Here is a 20,478-nt window from a genome sequence, read left to right as displayed (position 1 = left end):
TCCTGTCACAATGTACTATACAACAAATAGTGCTGAATTAGTGCTAATATTGTAATAGTATTTATAATAATCTAGTAACAAACAATGATTCTTGCACAAAGAAGTGGTGGTGAGGGTCAGTGGGAAGACAAGCATATTCACTTCACCTGCTCATAAAAAGGATGTATTAATGAACAATGGAAAAAATTTAATTTTGATGGAAATTTAACAAAGTTTGCAGAACGAGGCCTATGCTCCTTGCAATACACCATTGGCTACTATGCACTTAAGTGAAGCGCACCCTTTCTATTGTTTGTCCACACAAAATAGGAACTTATTTATTGTACAATTTCTTGTGCTGTGTCAGCAACTTGTTGAAGAGAAATATGATTTTGTGAATGGGAACAATCTCATTTTTCATTTCAGCACCCTCTGAGGTTCTCTAGTGAAACAGGGATGTAAATCTGGCAGATTCTCTTCTATTTTTATATAGAATGGCATGAATATAGAGAGGTTGAATATGAACAAGAAAAGTGTCTCTCACTGTGTGGACATAAAATTGCATTAAAAAGTTAAAACACTGAAACTTTCCTGACCCCTTTTTTTTGATAATTAGCAGGCAAATTGTACTTCAAATAGCTCTTGTGCCAGGGAAGCAATCTCTTCTCCACCTCTTAAACTTTACACATAGTCGGGCATTTGATGAAGCCTATGTAAACAAAATAACATTATTTTAATAGACATTTATTTGTTAATGCTAGAATATTCCCAAAATGAAAGCATTGAATTGAGCTCTAATGATCTAAATATTCCATATCCCCCCTTTATTACTACAACAAACCAAAAGTAGCCTATCAAGTATACCTTACTTCCTATATATCCAAATTAATTTGAAGATATCTGTAATAAGAGGTTGTAAATGGAAATATCCTTAGATGATTTTATGTTCATATAACTCTCACATGTATCACAAAGGGGGTAGTTTTTGAGCATGATATGAAAATATTATATTTTCATTTTGTTAAGTAGATATGTAGATATTCTAGGAGGCAGTAGTCAGCCTTCGTTATCTACCATATTTATACTTAAGACAGTGACTGTTGATGATTCATCATCTTGAAAACCCCATGGAGAAGAGTGAATATGGATATCAAAGTGGCAGGTGTTTAGATTCCAGGATTACAACAGGAGGAAGTTGTACTTTAAAGCACCACTCTTTATATCTCTTGGAACAGTAGTATGTGCAGCTATACAGTGATTTAAAATCCATGTAAACCTTTCTTGTAATCACTGCATAACACAGTTTCTGGCTGTGAGTTGTTACCTGAAGATCCAGGAGAAAAGAACTCTCCAAACAATATTACGTACAGATAAGATATAGAGCAGCTCTTTTAATGAAGGCCTTCTGGCCATGGAATACAAAGGCATGTGCCCACATACAACATTTTTACACTTTTGTGTCTACTAATTATCATATCTAATGAGGACATTCAATCCTAAGACCCCTTTTGCCCTGGTACCACCCTCAGAACTGCCCCACTGGAGTCCCTCCAAGGGTCTTGCGCCTTCTATCTCGTTTTGTCTACCCTATCTCTTGTTATTCCAGTCCAGGTGCACATCCCAACAGAATGTTCTTGCTAAAAATCTGTTGCCTTGAAAAGATGATTAAAAGGCAGTTAAACAGTTAAACTGAAGCTTCAGGAAAAATAAGCTTGAAAAAATATTGCAGTATTGTAGTATTGCTATTCTGTAGTCTATTTATTGAGGCTTCTCAACTTGCTTCTTAAAAACATGAATGTACATTGCCTATTGCAGCAAATTTAACATAATGTGGGTTATGGTTTTTTTATTATTATTTTGAATTTATTGCTCACTTTTACTAAGAAAATAATATAGGGACAAAATCGATGATACACATTCCTCATAAACAAATGGACGTATAAAATGGTGTTATCAAAGATGAGGAACTGACACAGAGAGCTGGACCAGGGAAACTAAGTAAGGAAAAGAAAACAGAGGTGGTTTGATAAAGGGAAAAGTGGTTTTATGAAGGATGTTATAGGAAACACTGACTTAACCAATATTATTGTAGCTATCTATCTTCATCACTATCAGTGCAGATTTCCTTTTCTTAAATTAGAGATTCAAAAGCTGGTCCTGTCTCATCAGCATCCAAATTATTTCAGTTTTTAACTTTATGAAACATATATCCTAAGGTGACAGCAGACTGGCTGCAGTCTACTACTCTGTACAGTTTTCTGTGAAGTCTATTGCAATGCCATAAGCTCCCGATCATCATCGAAAGAGTTTGTGTCCCTTATCATCATTCTCTTTCCTAGATAGGCTCTTCTAATGAAAGTTGTGTGTCTGCAGCCATCCCTTCTCAGTGGTGGGATCATTCTCTCTTTGTCCATAAGCAAAAAACAAGAACAAATCCTTTCTATTAAACTTTGGTGATTTCTCTTTTCATTGGAGAGAGAAAGGAAAGGAAACAATGCAGCAAAAAAAAAAAAGAAACAAGACATCATGGGAAGCACTTGGCAAAGCATTACTCATCCTCAGCAACTGTGTATGCAGTTGTACTAAAGATGCCATCAGCTTCATAAAAAAAAGTAATAGACATTTTCTCCTTGTTACCAGCTAAAATTTATTTACAGGGAAGTAGCTGAAAGATACTGACAGTAGCAGCCATTTAGCATAGAGAGCAGATTTCTAGGGAACAGAGTTTTGGCACACAAGACACCTCACCATCAGTCATCTGGAAAATTGTCGCCAGCTGATATTTGATTTTATCCCAATTGTGGTTTTGTTGGATTTTGGGGGGGGGGGCAGGGTTGTTGGGTTTTGGGGGTTTTTTTGTTTGTTTTCTTATTTGGTTAGTTGGTTGGGTTAGGTGGTCTTTTTTCATTAGATGTGTATAACTCATGATACAAGATTCTCTTTGGAGTGTTTGAAATCTAAAATTCTTATCTGTGGAGAAATCAATACGTACACCTAGTCCCTCTTTGAATTTGCATGTGTACCTGTATGTAAGGCCCACATAAACTGTTTCTCAATGCACTACCTATAGAAGAGATGAGAAGATTTCTTTGGCCTCCCATAGACTCGGAGAAGCTGGCTCAATTCAGGTCCAGGTGAGGGGCTTGAAAGAGTTCAGTGATATGATTATAAGGCTAGTATCAGCTATCTGTGAGAAAGCATGAGTATTGAGAGAGGTTCCAGAAAAAATTTCACCTTTTAAATTATAGAGAACAGAATTGGGGAATTTGATAACTGGGGAACCTCACGGTTCTGCCTAGAAGGGTTTTGGAGTGGGTCTACCCTCTTGGAACACACTTTCGGGGATGTAAGGATAGAAGCTGTAGGAGGGTGCTGGACTAGATGACCCTCACAGGTCCTTCATAACCAACAATTCTGTAGTTTGATCATTCTTTGAGTCCAAGAGAGAATAGATTTGCCAGGACATATATGAAAATTTTGATACATATGTATTTGGGAAGTAACTCTTTATTGTATGGGAAATTTCAAGTATGGGAAAGTATTTGAGTTCAGTCATTTGTCTTTGATTACTTTAACTTGCTCACTAGGTACTTCTTGTTCACTAGGTTCTTCTAATTGAGAAGTACCTTTAGGAGTGAGAATTTAAGGTAAGTAGGAATGAACATTCATATTATCTGAGCAAAATGAGCAAGCTCATTTTGTTAAGCTTTACACTTGAGTGTGTTATTTGTGACACTGCATAGCAATTTCAATGGGAATGCAGGTGCCTAAGAGGGAGCAATATTTTTAGACACTGCTGATTTGTATTCTCTGGAGCTTTCTTTGTCTTTGAAGACAGAAACATAAATGGCTTAAAGAAAGGAATTCATAAGGAAAGAAATTTGTTTATTTCAGTTTGGCTTTAGGATGCAATTTCATGTTGTGATACTCTTAATGTATTGAGTTCTGTGTAGTTTTGAGAGCTTTTTAGAAGGTAATTATAAACCATTTTTGGGTAATTAATCTCTTTATTAGATTTAACTGTAATCATGAGACTACACAGCATATTTCTGCACTAAAATTTCCTTTTCATTGTATAAACATGACATTTGCCAGCTTGATTGGAGCAGCTTAGTGTAAACCTTCTTTCAGCAGTGAGCTTGAAAGATGTTTGCTTTACTGTGTCCTAAAGCGTAGATGGCATGATACTCTTGAGTGTTTCAAATTCTAGTAAGGAATGTAAATGTTCTGTTGACTCCAGCCTATATTACTGTTGTCTACTGATACCACTTGTTCTTTTTTTTTTTATATGCTAGCATAAGAAATTAACACTAACAAGTAGCACAATTTATGATTAGGAAAGCATTAGAACAACAAGCTACAGTGGCAATGTACAAGAAAGCTCAGGAGCATAAAACATAAAAACTAATTTAAAAAAAAGGCTGAGTAAACATTCTTTTTTCATTAATTAAGTGAATTATGATTATGAAATCAGGCTTATATTTCCTCTTTGATAATTTAGTGAAGAGGAGGGGTTCGTATAACCTGAATCTTGAATTGAATGTGCACTGTGCTGGAATCAGAATAGCAGTGAGACTCATTCCACAGAAAACTCCTCTGTCATTCTTACCCTAGGGAAGTACCTGCTCAGCTAGAGCAATACAGATCTTCAAATATTTTTGTACTCAGCAAAATCTGGAGAGAGATGTATTATTAAGAGCAAAGCCATTGGGTCCTGACCCTGACCTGAACATAAATGTTTTGCTAGTATATAACATGGCCACTTCCTCATTGTACAACTAGGATTAATTAAATGGACATTCATATTCCTTAAGAGGAACAATCACCTTCTTATGCAGGGGCACACCGCGAACCTTTACTCACTGTGATGTACTTTCTAACATTATTGACTTCTGTGAATAATTGCAGAGGTAAAGGTTCCTTGCTCCAGCATTTAAGTTATGTTAATTGCCTTTAGTTTCACTTTTGCCTACTGGAACTGAGATCTCAAATACCATAGAGAGGATGTTTTATGATTGGCCTTTACTCTGTTGTAGTTGCTTATAAATGATCCTTTTAAGGAGAAGCATATATCCTTTATTTTACTACAAAATATCCCTGTCAGGTAATTATAACAAATATGCAGAAAAAAAGGACCAAGTTTATGAAGGAGAATCATTTATATACCTGGAGAAATACTAACACTAAAAGCCTGTTAAGTGCTGAACCTTAACTCTAGTCAGATTTACAGAATAAGAGGTAAATTCACATGTCTTTGACAACTTTTACATGAAAACCTTTCTCCATGGTTTGTAAGCAACGTGGTGTGGAAATCATAACTTTAACTTCCTTTGAGCTTTATTGATAAATTTAAAAATTATTTAAAATTTCCATCTTTATGACCTAAACTCAGAAACTGTTTATGAAAACACCTTCCCAGATTTTTACTTTAAGTACGTTTGTGAAGCTTCAATTTAACTACATTTTTGCTGGAAAAAACACTGACTTTGTTGCCTAAATTTTTTTTTTTTCATCTGTTAATTGTCTGAAATGTCTAAATTTGTGTGTTTGATAATCTAGACAATTATTTCTAGTATTTCAGTGCAGTGTTTCTGAGGATATGTTCCATAGTGCGGGAAACATACTTATTTTCTTCAAGGACCTATTTCCATGGTATTATGCACTGTGGTACAAAGAAACATTTGTGAATGAACTTACTTAATTTAGTAAGTAGTTAGTCGAAAGGTACATTGGGAATGTTCCCTTATCAGAGATATTTTTGGCACGAGCTTTATAGAAGAATCGTTCTGAAATTGAGGTGACTGTGACAAAATGACATGATAAAAGCTAAAGATTTCTAGTTGGATTTTACTCGAAAGTCTCAAGAGGATTCAATAGCTGACTTACTAACAACAGCAAACTTCCTTAGCATCTAGTGACTAGCTGGCATCTGACTGGTAAATGTGTATGTAGGTATTAAGAAATCCTCCATAGAGTATCTGTAGAAAAGACTTGTAAACTTGATGCATAACAAGACAATTTAGCAGACTGGAAAAAGATTAAAAATAATTAAGTGACATCTGTGTAAAATAGTAATTACTGTCAAAGAATCAGCGTGGCCCTGTGAAGAAAATTCCTACTTTACAGAATTCTTGATTGGTTTTGCTTCTTTTTTTATTTTAAGAGATCAGGAAATTTGATTTAGTTCATATACTTGGATTTCAGACAGGTTTTTGCTAAATTCGATGATCAGAGGCTTTTAGGAAGCTTAAGCAGAACTAATGGAGGAATTAGGAAATGTGCCTGCTTCTGTAAATGATTGAGGAAAAGATAACGAACAGAAAGTAGGATTAAACTGTTGGATCTTTTGAAGGAGGCATGTGACAAATTGAATTCAGGGATTAGCAACAGTGGATGTTCCCATACCTCATCATGGGTGGCATTTTGTATGTATGTATAACACAAAGTACTTACTCCACACCGTCACATACCTCAAGTGGAGTTGTTCTTTTCATATATACTGACTTTTTTGAGGACAAGGAACAAGTAACCACTCTGCATTCATTCTACTGTCATTAAAGAGCTTATTCTTTAATGTGGCGGGAATGCTGTCTTCAGATTGCACCTCAATCTGGACTTCAGAAATTTTATACCTGTCCATTTGGCTCTGAAAAACAAGCCATATGGATGTGTAATCCTCTCTACCACTTGAATAGCATGTTCAGGCTGGTTGTGGACATACAGAGGTTACAATAATTTGAACACATATCACTACGATATGTTATCTTTCTACTGAGGGAAATTTAAGCATGTATAAATCCAAGTTAGAACACATATGTAAGCATAGCAAACTGTATTAAACCAGGTAATGGACATAATCTTATAGTTTAATTCACATCATCCCTGCAGGGACCTGTAATCAACATGGCAAAAATATGCTGAATTGGTCATCAGGCTAAATTTATACCTATATTTAAGAATTGTCTAACACTGGATAGCAATCTGAATTTGGGTACCATTTTAGGGTACTATCTGTGAAGTTGACTAGAAATCATTAATCCATTTCATATCTTTGAATGTTGTAAAGAATCATTATGATTCAAGAGGTCTTGAAAAACAAGAGGGTGAACTTGCCTAGTGCCATCTCAAAATAAAGTGAGGGTGAGTGGGCATTGTTGTTTCCATTCAAATTGCATTATCATCTGAAATTAAATATCCAGACTGTAGCAGCTTCTAGAAAGACTGAGATTTTAAAAAGTACTGACACTCTAATGAGAGTAGTTGTAAGTACAACAAGAGCATTAATATTACATTTTTATCTTATCAGAGAAGGGTGTGAAATGTTTTCTTTCGTTAATATTTTCATTTTCTTTTTACTTTTCCTGCAGTGTCAAAGTTGAACTATTTATGGTAAAAAAACTGTGATGCTGCAGTGTGATGTCTAAACTACCATTGACCTAAGTCAGTAAGTCCACTGATCAAAGCAAAGAATCATGAGAACAGCATTCATACATCCAAGAGGAAGATAGTCATCTTCAGCAAAACTTACCAGCTTGGTTTCAGCAATATGCCAGTGTGATCATACTGCTCTCATAGGCTCTTCTTGGGGATCTGCATCCTCTGCATCTCCTAAAAATTCTGACCTTGGGTTATTGTGCAAGAGTTCATCTTGACTACTTGCGATGCATTCCTTATGGTGGGGAAATATGTCAAATAAACAAGATTTTCCACTTTATGAAACCATTGGTCTTAATGGACCATTGCAGTGCTTGGAGAATACAACTACAGGAAAATTGTATAGAGGAGAAAATATCCTTGAAAAGTGTTTATCAGCATTCTCTATGAGTGCATTGGATGCACAGCCTTCATGCAAGCAATCTCAGCAATTAGAGTGAAGTGTTTGCCATATTATTGTCCCTTTATAAGCTGATGCTACTAGTATAACATTTACCTGATTTCCATAAATTTCATTTAGGTCCTTGGCATATAACTTTCTGAAGTTAGGAAAAGTTAGACTGAATTCTGTATATTTTTAAAGAGCAATTTTTCTGTGTTTTTAAGCTTCTATTGATCAATAGACATATGAAACAGACTTCATTTGTATATAAATACAGCAATTTTTTGATAGCAGAAGGATTCATTTATAGTTATGAGAGAACTACCTTCAAATGGTCTTCTTTGTGTCATACACATACTTTTTCCTTTTGAACTAAAACTTCTGTGCTTTATTGCCTTATTTTTGATACATTTCTTTGTTTGGATTTATTTTATGAAATCACCAAAGCATTGGCCACTGTGCTCTGGTAAGAAAATCACAATGACTTTCCTACAATTAAAAGCAATAAATCAGTAAAGTATCTCAGTGCAATAATTGCTGTTATTTTAAAAGGAAACCTGAATCCTACCGAACTCCTGCAAATGAAATTTAATCAAAGACAAAAGATGAAACAAAATCCACAGAGTAATAAATACTAACATAACATTAAATCATTTAAGAAGTGATTTAAAGTGTGGAGGTTAAAATTAATTTCTAATACGATAATGAGTAACAGCTTCTATTTATTGAAATAATAGTTTGTTGACATACAGTAGTTGAAACTTGGAATGAATAATATTGCTAACCAGAATATATTTAGTAATCAAAAACATCCCATCGTGTCATGTCAGGCCACCTATAGTGATGCTGAGATGGGGCTTTGGTCCCTGCCTGCACAACCAGGACACTGTTGACTCATAAAATCATAGATTCTTAGAACCATTAAAGTTGGAAAAGACCTCCATGATCATCAAGTCCACCTTGACCAAATACCATCATGCCCAGTAAATCATATGTGAAGTGCCACGTCTACTTTTTGAATGATTCCAGGGATGGTGACTCCACCACTTTCCTGGGGAACCTATTGCAATGTTTACCCACTCTTTCAGTGAACAAATTTTTCCTGGTATTCTACCTGAACCTCCCCTTGTACAAAATGAGGCCATTTCGCCCTGTTCTACCACTAGTTGCCTGGGAGAAGAAACTAACCATCACCTTGCTACAGCCTCCGGTCAGTTAATTTTAGAGGGCAAGAAGGTCTCCCCTGAGCCTTCATTTCTCCAAACAGTACAATGCTAGTACCCTCAGCAGCTCCTCCTAAGACTTGTGCTCCAAACCCTAATCCGTGAGGGCTGCCATACCTGAGTGCTGAGGGTCTGTGCCATGATGCTACAAGGGCATGTTGTCATGGGTTGAGGGCAGGGGATGCCCTCAGAGGTAGACACAGGACCAGGGCACCCATCCTGGGCTTCAGGCCTGGTCCTCATAGTGCCAGGGGCACCAGATCCCCAACCATCCCACAAGGCTACAGGGAACATGGCAGATCTCAGACCCCGATGGCATGGTGGGGTAGCATATGTGGCTGGGCCTGGTGGAGTAGCATAATGGCCAGGGTGGGGGAATGGACAACTGTCCCACCTTTAGTTTCAAAAATACATTAATTTGTAACCAGTGTATTTGTAAAAAGAAATTTTTGCACATTTTAATGTGTGAAGCAATCTGTATGCTGGTGCTGCACAAAAAATTGGTATATCCACACTGGAGTTTCATAAATAAAATTTTAATCTTATATCTTATATGACATCAGTTAGGACTTCATACTTAAACTAAATCCTTAGTTTCAGACAGGAAGTTGAAATCTCGGCTGAGCATTCAGAGAATTTTGATGGATGAAGTAATCTATCATGATTGAGTAAGCTCTTTAATGACAACAGAATGAGTGCAGAGTGGTTACTTGTTCCTTTTCCTCAGAAAGACAGATATTGACCATGGTTTTCTGCCATTAAATTTGATCAGGATGGTAGAAGAAATTTAACTGTATTTCAATTGCACATGCAGAGAATGATTAAACAATCAAAACACAATGCTGTCCTCTCTAATTACTTCAGTGTACAGTTTAGACCCACTTGTCCAGAAGTTGGAGACAAGTCTTCAATGTTTTCTTTTCAATATAACAGTTTCATTATAGATGACAGACTTTCCTTGCAAAAGTTCTAAGTAAAAGGTCAGTCTTTACTGACATTCCACTTTAGCATATATGGGATGTTATGTCTATTTTCCATTGATCATAAAAAGAAGTGTATCGGTATCTCTCTATATACACTGATGTATAGTCACTGTTTGTAAAGACTGAAGTTCTAGAATTGGCCTCTGCCCTTGTTCTCGAGAAAAGAATCATGGCATAATTTAAGTTACTGCACAGATCTCAGACCAAAATTATCTCACTTTACTGTACATGTGTTGTTAGCATTTTACTTTGTACTTTGCCAAGAACTATATTTGCCATTTAATTTTGAGCTCTAATCTCAGATCTGTCAGATGCTTTTTATGTGTAATGCAACTGTATCTAAAATTACATTTCTAAATGTGTACTATACATCCTGATTCACAAGTACAGACATAGTCCAGTACTTATGATCATTTGCCCTCCATTTTTCCCATTTTCCTCCAAATATAATGTATCCTGTTCCTTGTTAATGAAGTAAATTGATGAAATAACTACATTACAAGAAAAAAATATGTTCAATGAATGTTGAATGCATTATTGTGATGTCATCATAAACCTATTTCTCATAGCTATTGCTTTGTTTTATGAGAGAAGGCTCAATATTAAAGACTCCCTAAAGGAATGTAAATAAATATTACTGGAGAATTGTTAGTTAATCCTTGTGAAAGTGCAATGTTGTCTCCTCCTTTTACAGTTACTTAGATGATAAAAATATTTCAAGCTCTTCTCATCTTGAAAAAATGACTAGCCCTAGAGGAATCAGTAAGTGAAAATGCTCCCTTGAAGACTGAACCATCCTATAATGAAATATATATGTCCAGCCTTCCCAAATTTTCATTCGCGAAGCCTAGCCATGATGATGATGTTCAGCCAAATAATTTAAAATAGTAACAATAAAAAATTAACAAACATTTTGCATTCACTTATCACTAAGTTCTCTCATCTTTCTCTTAATTTCTCAAGTTTATCCAAAATTCCCTGAGGGTAAAGAAAAATGTAATATCATTTATTTTCTCAAGAGAAACATAAAGTTTTACATCTGTTATCTCCTGAAAAGCTGACACTATTATACTCCAGTGTTATACAGTGTATTATGTAGTACAAATAATGAGAATATTTTATTATATGTGACCATTTGACATGATTGTTCATAATATTTCCTTCAAGAAGGAAAATTTTAGCCATTTCTCTCTTCTGAAGAGTTTGTGTCTGGATAGAAATTATGGCATAGCCCATCCTCCAGTATATCAAGAAAAGTGAGTGTGGGGTAAATGCACTCAAGTGTTGTGATGCTTGACTTCAATGTGCTTTTCTGCAAAAAGTACCTGCAGAGTGCCTTAAAGGAGTTATATCTCTGAAAGGGAAATTCACGAAAAACTACAACCTGAATAGAAATCCATAAATGCTGGTCAATGGGAAGCGAAAGGAGGAATTTACTGGTGACAGTGTATTCCAGTAGGTGGGATGGTATTAAATTCATGTTTTTCTATACTTCTGGGACTAAGCTACTTAATGTTATAGTTAGGGATTAGAGGATTGATTCTCTTGGAGAGATATGTGATAGGATATGAATATCTTAATGGCAGCCCACAACTTTGCTATCAAGAGATACATCTGGAGAAGCAGGAGTCCCCTTCAAGTTTTGTTCCATGAATAATGTCTACATGATCCAACAGTGAGTTGCAGATTAAAACTGCAGGAGATCTTGGCTTACCAAACTTTTCCTACTAGCTTTCTAATATGCAGGAAAACACTGTAACTATTAAGTTTGCTATTGAAAAATGCAAGACAGTTTCAGAAGAAATGTATATAGATTTTCTATTGGATGGAGACTGTGAATAAAACACAAGAATTAATGTAGAGTGCTTTCTACACTGTAAGAAAAGATACTGATACGGAGCAACACAGAAGTTTGAATGACACATGTAATCACTGAAGGCAGAAGAATCCTAATGAGATTGTGGAGATACCTGAGAGGAATTTATGCTCTAAAAGGGAACTCCTAGCAGAGACACACAACAAACCACTACACAAAATGATACAGAGGTGGAAAATTATGTAAATCAGTGGAATGTATAGCAAAAAGGTAGGAAAAGGAGTAAAGAAAGAAATATACAGTAATTTAACCTTGATATTCACAAACCCCATTTTGTTCTGGAAAACAAATAGTGAAATAAATTAAAAAAGAACACAATGAACTCAGGAGAACAACTGACCATGAGCTGAATATTTAAAGGAAGGAAGTTAAGGAGTAAGAGAGCATTTCAGCTAGATGTCTGAGTCTTAGATAAATTAAATAGAATAATATACTGCCCTCTGCACATTAGCAAAATGATGTCTCAGTAATACTGCTGGATATCTGAAAGAAAATATTTGCAATATAAGTGAAGGACTCGAACAAAAATACCTGATATGATTAAAACCCACTTCTAGACCAAAAAAGGCATTTTGTGCTAGAGGCAATATGAGTGACCTTCACAGAGATGCTTGTGTTACTTAGAAGAAGGAGAGTGATATGAGACTTGTTTCAGTACTTATACCACTGTTGTAGAGGAAAGAATTTTGTCTTCTGCAAAGAATACAGCAAACATTTCTCAGACGGTAGCTTAACATCTTTGCTTTCAACAGACTTCCTGTAAGGAGCAGTTCTACATGTTGTTACAGAACTTATAAAACCAATAGTATCAGCATGGCAATTTAAAGGTGCTGTGGGAAAGGGGTAGAAGCATATTATGTGAATGAACAAAACCATGAATGCTGTATCTAATGCACAGTGTAAAGGAGTATATAGAAAATTTGGCAAAGAAGCATTAGGGTTAGGAGCTAAGGACACTAAAACATTTGCACATAAAGTAGAAGTAGAGTAAGAAAACTAACTATGGTATTAAATAATATAAATTAAAATTCTAATGTTGAAAAAAATAGCCATAATCCAGATGCAAAATTTCTATATATGGATTTTTTCTGATAGCAAAATCTATATATGAAGCAGACATTTAATAAAAGGCAGAAACATAGATTTACTTGCAAGAAACTTAGATATCAGTGAGATGCAGAAGAAAATGCGATAGTGTTGCTGAAGTTGCAAGGGTGAGGATAAGAACTCCTCTATCATTTAGACCTGGGTATTTGCTAAGTGCTGTCAGGAATAACTGACAAATTAAAGTACTAGCTAACAATAGTCAGCATAATGAAACAGAAACGGAGACCATGAGAAAGGAAACATGTTTACTGAAGAGAAAATGCTCAATTTCTTATGCATGAATAGGATAAACAGTTTCACCATAAAAAGAAGCTGGATTGATGAGTACCAAAAATTGATGGTATGCCCTCTCTTCTACACTAATGGAAAAAAATTTAGTTTTAAGAGTTTGCCCAAAGGATTGACTTTCATTTACAATACGAAAATACATAACCTCAAATTCATCCTGGAAGTTTCTATGAAGATACAATTTATCGTTTTCAAAATACAGCAGAATTTTTCATCATTGGTGTATTGGTACTTGAATTTTTAGTAAACTATGTCATAAATGAGATAATTAGTATAAGTTTCAGGTGAAAAAGGTCTACAGTAGTGCCTCTATCTATCTTTCCAATTCAGAATTGTTTTTGTATTCTCACGCATGCCGTCCAGTGCAAAATAAATGATCCCATAGTGGGGATTTCAACTCTCCCTTTGAAAGAATGTCTTCTGGACATTTCAGGGTTTTTTTAATGGTATTTAGCCCAGATTTTCTACATTCAGTTTCATTTGGCACTCTAGGATAACTTAGGGGCACTAACATTTGCACCAGTCCTAGAAATCCCACAGTTTTAGAAATCCCATAAAGTAACATCCAACAGATAAGAGGAGAGGCAGAGGAAGAGAAAGGAAAATATTCTTTGTGATTATCTGTTATCTGCAGTCTCAGAGAATTAATGATGACGGATTTCTTTGAAACTGCTGAGAAGCAGCACTAGTTGCTTTTATCCCATATTTTGGCTGCAGCCCTCTGGATCAGCAAATATCATCTGAGGTTGCAAATTCTACCTTATGCCTTTGCAGAAAAGCATGTGGCATAAGCCATGAAATAAAATGTAATACTCTAAGGATTATAAGATCTAAGGATGGGAATACATTCACTTTCACAAGAGTATTAATATTCTGGAACATAGTGAGAGATCTATGCACTTAGAGTAAAAACCTGATCTAAGAAAAAGCAATTGCACACTTCAAGGTAAGTTATTAAAGCCTTTTTTGTCCTTTAAAATAGCCCTCTTAATCTGTTTTCTTTTTCTTCAATAGTGTTAGGATTTTTGAACATGAAGTCAAGAGGTTTTAAGTGCCTTGTCATGCCATCAGGCCTCAATAAAAAGTGTCAAAATATGAGAGTAATTTTTATTGAAAATGGCAGCAAATTTTTTTAAAGTACCTATTTTTCTCAGTTGTCTTGGTGTTGGAAATAGTATGAAAATTTGCTCAGATAGAGTTATGAACTATATATATTTTAAATAATATAACTTTTTAATTTACATTGCCTTACTGGGTAATAAGTCAAGTTCAGGATAGACAGGTCATAGGCTATATTTATTATGATTTAATATACATGCATGAAAAACATACTTTGAATTGGCACATGGTCCCATTCTGGATTGAATTTTTTCATAACAGATGATTTTTCCCCCACAGTGTTTTACAGTAACATTAAATTTATTCATTTCATACCAGCTGCTAATGACAGAAGCAAGCAGTGAAGTTCAGATCCTCTTGGAGGTATTTCTAGTAGAATTGAACTGTGGCTTCTGCCTTCAACCATGATGCAATTTCTATTCCAGGGAAATTAAAATTCCCCAGCCCCCTTCTGCATATACTCAGTGGTTCTTTGGAAAAAATCCAAATAGGTACCTGAACCCCTAATCTGAAGTATATTTGTTATTTTGTAGTGCAATTGGATCCTAGTAGAATGGAGCATGACTGTGGCTTACTGGAATGCACTGTTCCAAAACAGATAGCATGCAGTGTTCCTCACATAGCTCTGACAGTGAAAATCAGTCCAAATTTCTTGTACTTTCGACTTTTGAAAACTTGGGACCAACTTTAAGCAAAGGCTGGAAAATCATGTTTAGGTGTTTGGTCATTCAGACAGGTGGAAAATGCTCAAATACTATTTCTAAATTTCCTGGTTGAAGTGCCATGTATTCCAGTGCATCATGTCAAGTCCTTTCGAAGCACATTGTCTAAACGAATGTGACTGATGCTATGCCTTAGAAATAAAAGTAACTGACAGTGCCTAATCTAATGCATGAAAACGTGACCTTCAGAAGATGTACTTTGAGATATATGACGTGCAATATTTTCATATAACCTTTCATTTAATTTCTGTTGAACTGACTGCAGACTTTTCTCAGAGGCTTGTCCCTCATGACAATGCATTTGGTGTCACTCCTTTTCAGAAACCTCTTTTAATTTCCACAGTCTTTGAAACAGAATTTTAATGATTTTCCCTCTTGCAATCATCCGAACAGTTTATCTATGAATATTTCAGAAATTCAGAAGTGGAATTATTTTTTTTTCCTTTGGAATTATAAAAGTTTAGATGTGATAAATTGTGCTCATATAAACATCAAGATACGAATACGTAGTCTGGACAGTTTTCTTTCATGCATACTTGTAAGGTGCTACATCTTTAAAGAGTTCTTTAAAAATCTTAGTGAATGTGGCAAATCAATTCATAAGCTGTAAAAGTTTTCTAATGATTTGGCTGCAAAGGGAAACTGAATGAAAAGAGTCTTGGATAATATATTTGATTAAACTATTATCCTTATCTATTATCTTCTCAATATTTTATAATGTTGAAAACATGTTTTAAACATAAAGTTTTCCATAGGTATCTTATTCATAAAATGAGCTAATAAGCACACAAATATTTTGTTCATTCTTTGTCCTTAAGTTTAGTTTTTGACAGAAGATGATTAATGCAACTTATTGTTTAAAAGTTTTTTATTCAGGATTTTATAACTATGAATAATAAAATTCAAAATTATAGAAAAAGTTTCCAGTAAGTAATGACCAAAACATTAATATAGATTTTGGACTTTAGTATAAGCTTTTGATTCTGGACATCAGATAACATCAAGAAACTGATATCTTTCCATGGTGACAGCATGTTATTTTGGTGGTTGCACTGAAATACTACATTTGAGCACTAAGAGGAAACTTTTGGTTACTTTCTTGATCTTCCTATGAGAGATTTTTTTTGCTGCATTGCTATTATCTGGTGTTGTACATTAGTTAGACCTAAGCCTTGTAAAATATCACCATGAAGGTCAAAAATAACTCTGTTATGAATTTAAAAGAAGTGTTTGAAGGGAGGAATAGAGATTTGCAAACATAAAGTTCTGTCTCATGCAAATCCCATGGGGATTCTCAACTGCTGATTCCTTATCTTAACATATAACATAATAACCAATTACTGTCAAAGTTACCAGACCCATCAGACTCCAATTGCATTAACCTTATGCACTGGTTCAAGGGAAATGCAATGAATCCACCGCTAAATTAATTACTAATTTTAAAGTTATCATTGAATAATATGATTCCAAAATTGGCATAAATCTTGGTTAAGTATCAAATTAGGTTTCAAGAAAGGCAAAGGAGTGGCAAGTCCTATTCAAAGGATTTCATTATATTCATTTGCTCAGAGCACTGAGAGGTCATAATTTTAACCTTATATGGTCCAAACCATATTAAAATTATTCATGTCACCAAAGGCCAGCAATAATTCCTTTAATTCCATGGCACATTAATGACCAGCAACGAATGAGCCCCTTAAGTGTTCCATTTATTGTCTTAAATATGAAAATGTTTTAGAGATTAGAGGGGAAATTATTTGAATTAATTAACTGAACTGATGCTCAAGGGAACTGGTACAAGTTTTTCAGACAAAGGCTGAGAATTTACAATAATGACATTTCTTTCATGGTGATAAAATAATACCAGAGGGACTTTGAGGCATCTTACATTTAGCTGAGGTTCGTTGAGGATGAGTTGTCCTCTGAAAGCATCAATTATACATGAAAGGTATCACATTAAATAGCCATGAGACCCACAGATTCACCACTGAAATGGGATCGGATGACTGACATAATGAAAATTCAGAATGGAAATGGAGGATCATTTATAAAAAAATGTTTTTTTTTCCAGAAGGTAATGTGCAAAAGGCAAGAAACAATAGTGTGTTGAACAAGGTTAACATCCAAACTGTGTTGAATTCGACTAAATTTTTTCCCTTTTTTTTTATGATATCTATCAAGAGAAATCCCTTGGTTTATAAATGCAATTCTGCATCTTCATTCTTTACAGTGGCCCAAGGATCACAGTGGATGCTTTGAATTAGTTTGAGGTTCTAACCTCGTGTGTTGTCACTGCCTTTTCAACATAGAATCATAATATGGTTTCTTCCTTGGTTTCAAAGTCCTAATAAACATATATATATGTCGAGGTTTCACCCATAAATGAGTAGGAAAAAAGTTAAAAAGCTAAGGCAGAGAGTGCCTATGTTAGGATGAAGCACAAATTAAAATACCAAGCAAGTGATTTGCAGGGAGTTTTAATTTTTATTCTTACTCAGTTGAAGGGACTCCATGGGTTTCTCATGCGTGTCACTCTGGGGGTCAGGTTTATCTAAAAGAACAGCACAAAAAGTAGATAGGAATACCAAATATCTGAAAGACATTGGTACCTAATTAAAGGTTCTGTGGCTTGCACCTGCATCCTTGAGGGACCAGAGTTTAGCAACATACTCTTGTTTTTTTTTTTTACTGGAAGAAACCAAGCTCAATTTCCTCTTCACTTAAAAAGGCTCTTCTGCCCTGGGCAGAGCAGTCTGTTGGGTTGCAGTGGAATTCTGTAGGGGTATAGCAGCCTTTCCTAAAACTAGAACGCTATGTTAGGGGAAGTTGGGGATTATTTTTGTTTGTTTTTGATAATCAACATCCACTTACATTGATTGGTATTGATTGTACCATATAGAGGTGTGTTGTACTTAAGAAGGAAAAAAAATAAAAATATTCCAGATTGGCAAAGTATTTCCCCATTGGGAAGAAATATATTGCATATACACTTCCACAATGCAAAGAAACACTCCAAAGTGCCTTACAAAAATTTTATCTCCTTCCACATGCTCTGCTATGTGACATTGCTCACTTTGCTAAACTGTTAATATACTTGGTGTTTTTTTTAAAATATGTAAACATTCACCAAGTGAATTAAGTGAAGATTTCTTTGACAAGTATGTCTTCATCCTTTTCAGGTGTATTTATGAACAAAGTAAGTCTATCTTTTCTGTGTGCAAACACATTATTGAGTATTTTTAGAAACTCCCCATTTTTCATTTCTTATGCAACTTTGGCTGTGATTCTTACTATGTGTTATTAATTTTGACGAAGCTTTAGGTTTTCCCAGGGGCCCATCTAAGGTTAACTAACTCCTTATTCCTCTTCTCTGAAGATTTTGGGCATCAATACCAACAGACTCCTGCCACTGTTGCTAGGGGTAATAGCTGCACCACACTCTGTGCTGCATGTTGCAATGTAGTACAACACTGTGTGCAAGAATTATGTTGAATAATACCCTACAATAATTTAAAGACAGTTCATTCTATTCATCTGAAACAACAGTGACTGAGAAGTGCAGAGGAACTTGACATGGCTGCTGTAGCTAGGCAGAAACAGAAAATACTGCTTCGTTTATCATTCCTATATCACCTATTTGAGATAGGCACCGTGTGTTTATCTCTTTGGTTCATCTTACATTACCAAATAAAAAAACATGTAACCCTAAACTCTAAACTTCTGGTCCAGTATGACCTATAGATAAAAATGTAAATGCAACGACCTCTTATGCTGCATATATGTATCAAGTAATGTGGTCTTCTATCACAAAATATGTATGGTTATCTGTAAAAATAAAGCAGATAAATCTTTAAGTATATGTCAATGAGGTAATGCTGTATGAGTGTTTGAAGCTGATGTAGATGTATTTCTATACATGTATGTTTTCTGGAAAAAAACCCAACACAAATCCATATATCGACCTGCCTCCCTTTATTTCACTGGGTGACAGGTTGAGTTTACTTTTAATAGTATGGCATATTTCAGGGCTTGAAAACTTTGTGGGAGCCTGCCGACTCTGTTGTTAGTCATTCAGTTCTATAGTTTTAAAGTTATTTTAAAGAGTTTATTTTTATCAATATGTCTTTTACATATGTCTTAAAGAATAAAACAAAAAACAATAGTCTTGAAAAACGCTGAAAGTACCTTCCTTTCTAGCTGTCCATTCATTAAATTTTGATAGGATCATTGAATGGTTTGAATTTGAAGGGTTAGAAGAGACCTATAATGATCATCCTTGCCCAGTCCCCTTACATAGGCAGAGACATCTTTCACTTGATCAAGTTGCTCAAAACCCCCATCAAAGCTGACTTCCAAAGATGGGACATCTTTGAATTCCCAATAACTTTTCACCAACTTGATAAAATATAAAAGATTCAGGTATTCAACCTCTCTGGACAACCTGTTCCAGCTTTTTCCACCCTCATCTTAAAGAATTTCTTCCTTATGTCCAATTTCAATTTACTCTCAGTTTAAAAACATTGGCCTTGTCACTAAAGGCCTTGGTAAAAAGTCTGTCTCCTTCTTTCTTATAAGCTCCTTTTATATGTTGAAAGGCCACTATTAGAAGTCTTCTCCTCTTCAGGCTGAACAACTTAGATCTCACAGTTTGTCTTTGTAGGAGACATGCTCCTGCCTTCTGACCATTTTTGTGGTCCTCCTCCAGACCTGTTCCGACAGGTCCACATCTTGTACAGAGGGCTCGGAGCTGATGCAGTGCTTCACGTGAGATCTCATGAGAGCATAGAAGAGGACAAAAATCACCTCCTTCAATCTATTGGCCATGAGGCCCAGTATATGATTGTTATTTTGGGCTGCAAGCACACATTGTCAGTTCATGGCCAATTTTCACCAACAATATCCAAAAGCGTTTCGCAGGCAAAACGCTCTTAGTTTTGGTCCAGCAGTTTGTCCTGATACTGGGTTGCACTGACCCAGACACAGGACCTTGCACTTGGCCTCATTGAATTTCATGAAGTTCAAATGGGCCTACTCCTCAAGCCTGTCAGGGACACTCTGGATGGTATCGTTTCCCACTAATAAAAAGAGAAAAAAAAAAGTGATATAAAACATCTCAGCAGAAAGAGAGAAATAGTTGTAAAAAAACTATTGTGTTTGTGTGGGTAAAATCTTTTGGAGGCAGAGATACAGATAAGCCCTATGAGGAGAAATTTATATAGAATTTTCTAATATAAGCAATATTTAGTTTTTTAATTTGATTTAATTTCTGAAGTATTACCTGAAATACCCTTTTTAAAGACTCAGAATTTTTATGTATACAAGGAAGAACAAATTTGGATATAATTTCCTTGTTTGACTCTTGTAA

Source organism: Chiroxiphia lanceolata, chromosome 5 (assembly GCF_009829145.1).
Source record: "Chiroxiphia lanceolata isolate bChiLan1 chromosome 5, bChiLan1.pri, whole genome shotgun sequence".
NCBI classification, from domain to species: domain Eukaryota; kingdom Metazoa; phylum Chordata; class Aves; order Passeriformes; family Pipridae; genus Chiroxiphia; species Chiroxiphia lanceolata.
This window is presented reverse-complemented; position numbering follows the sequence as displayed.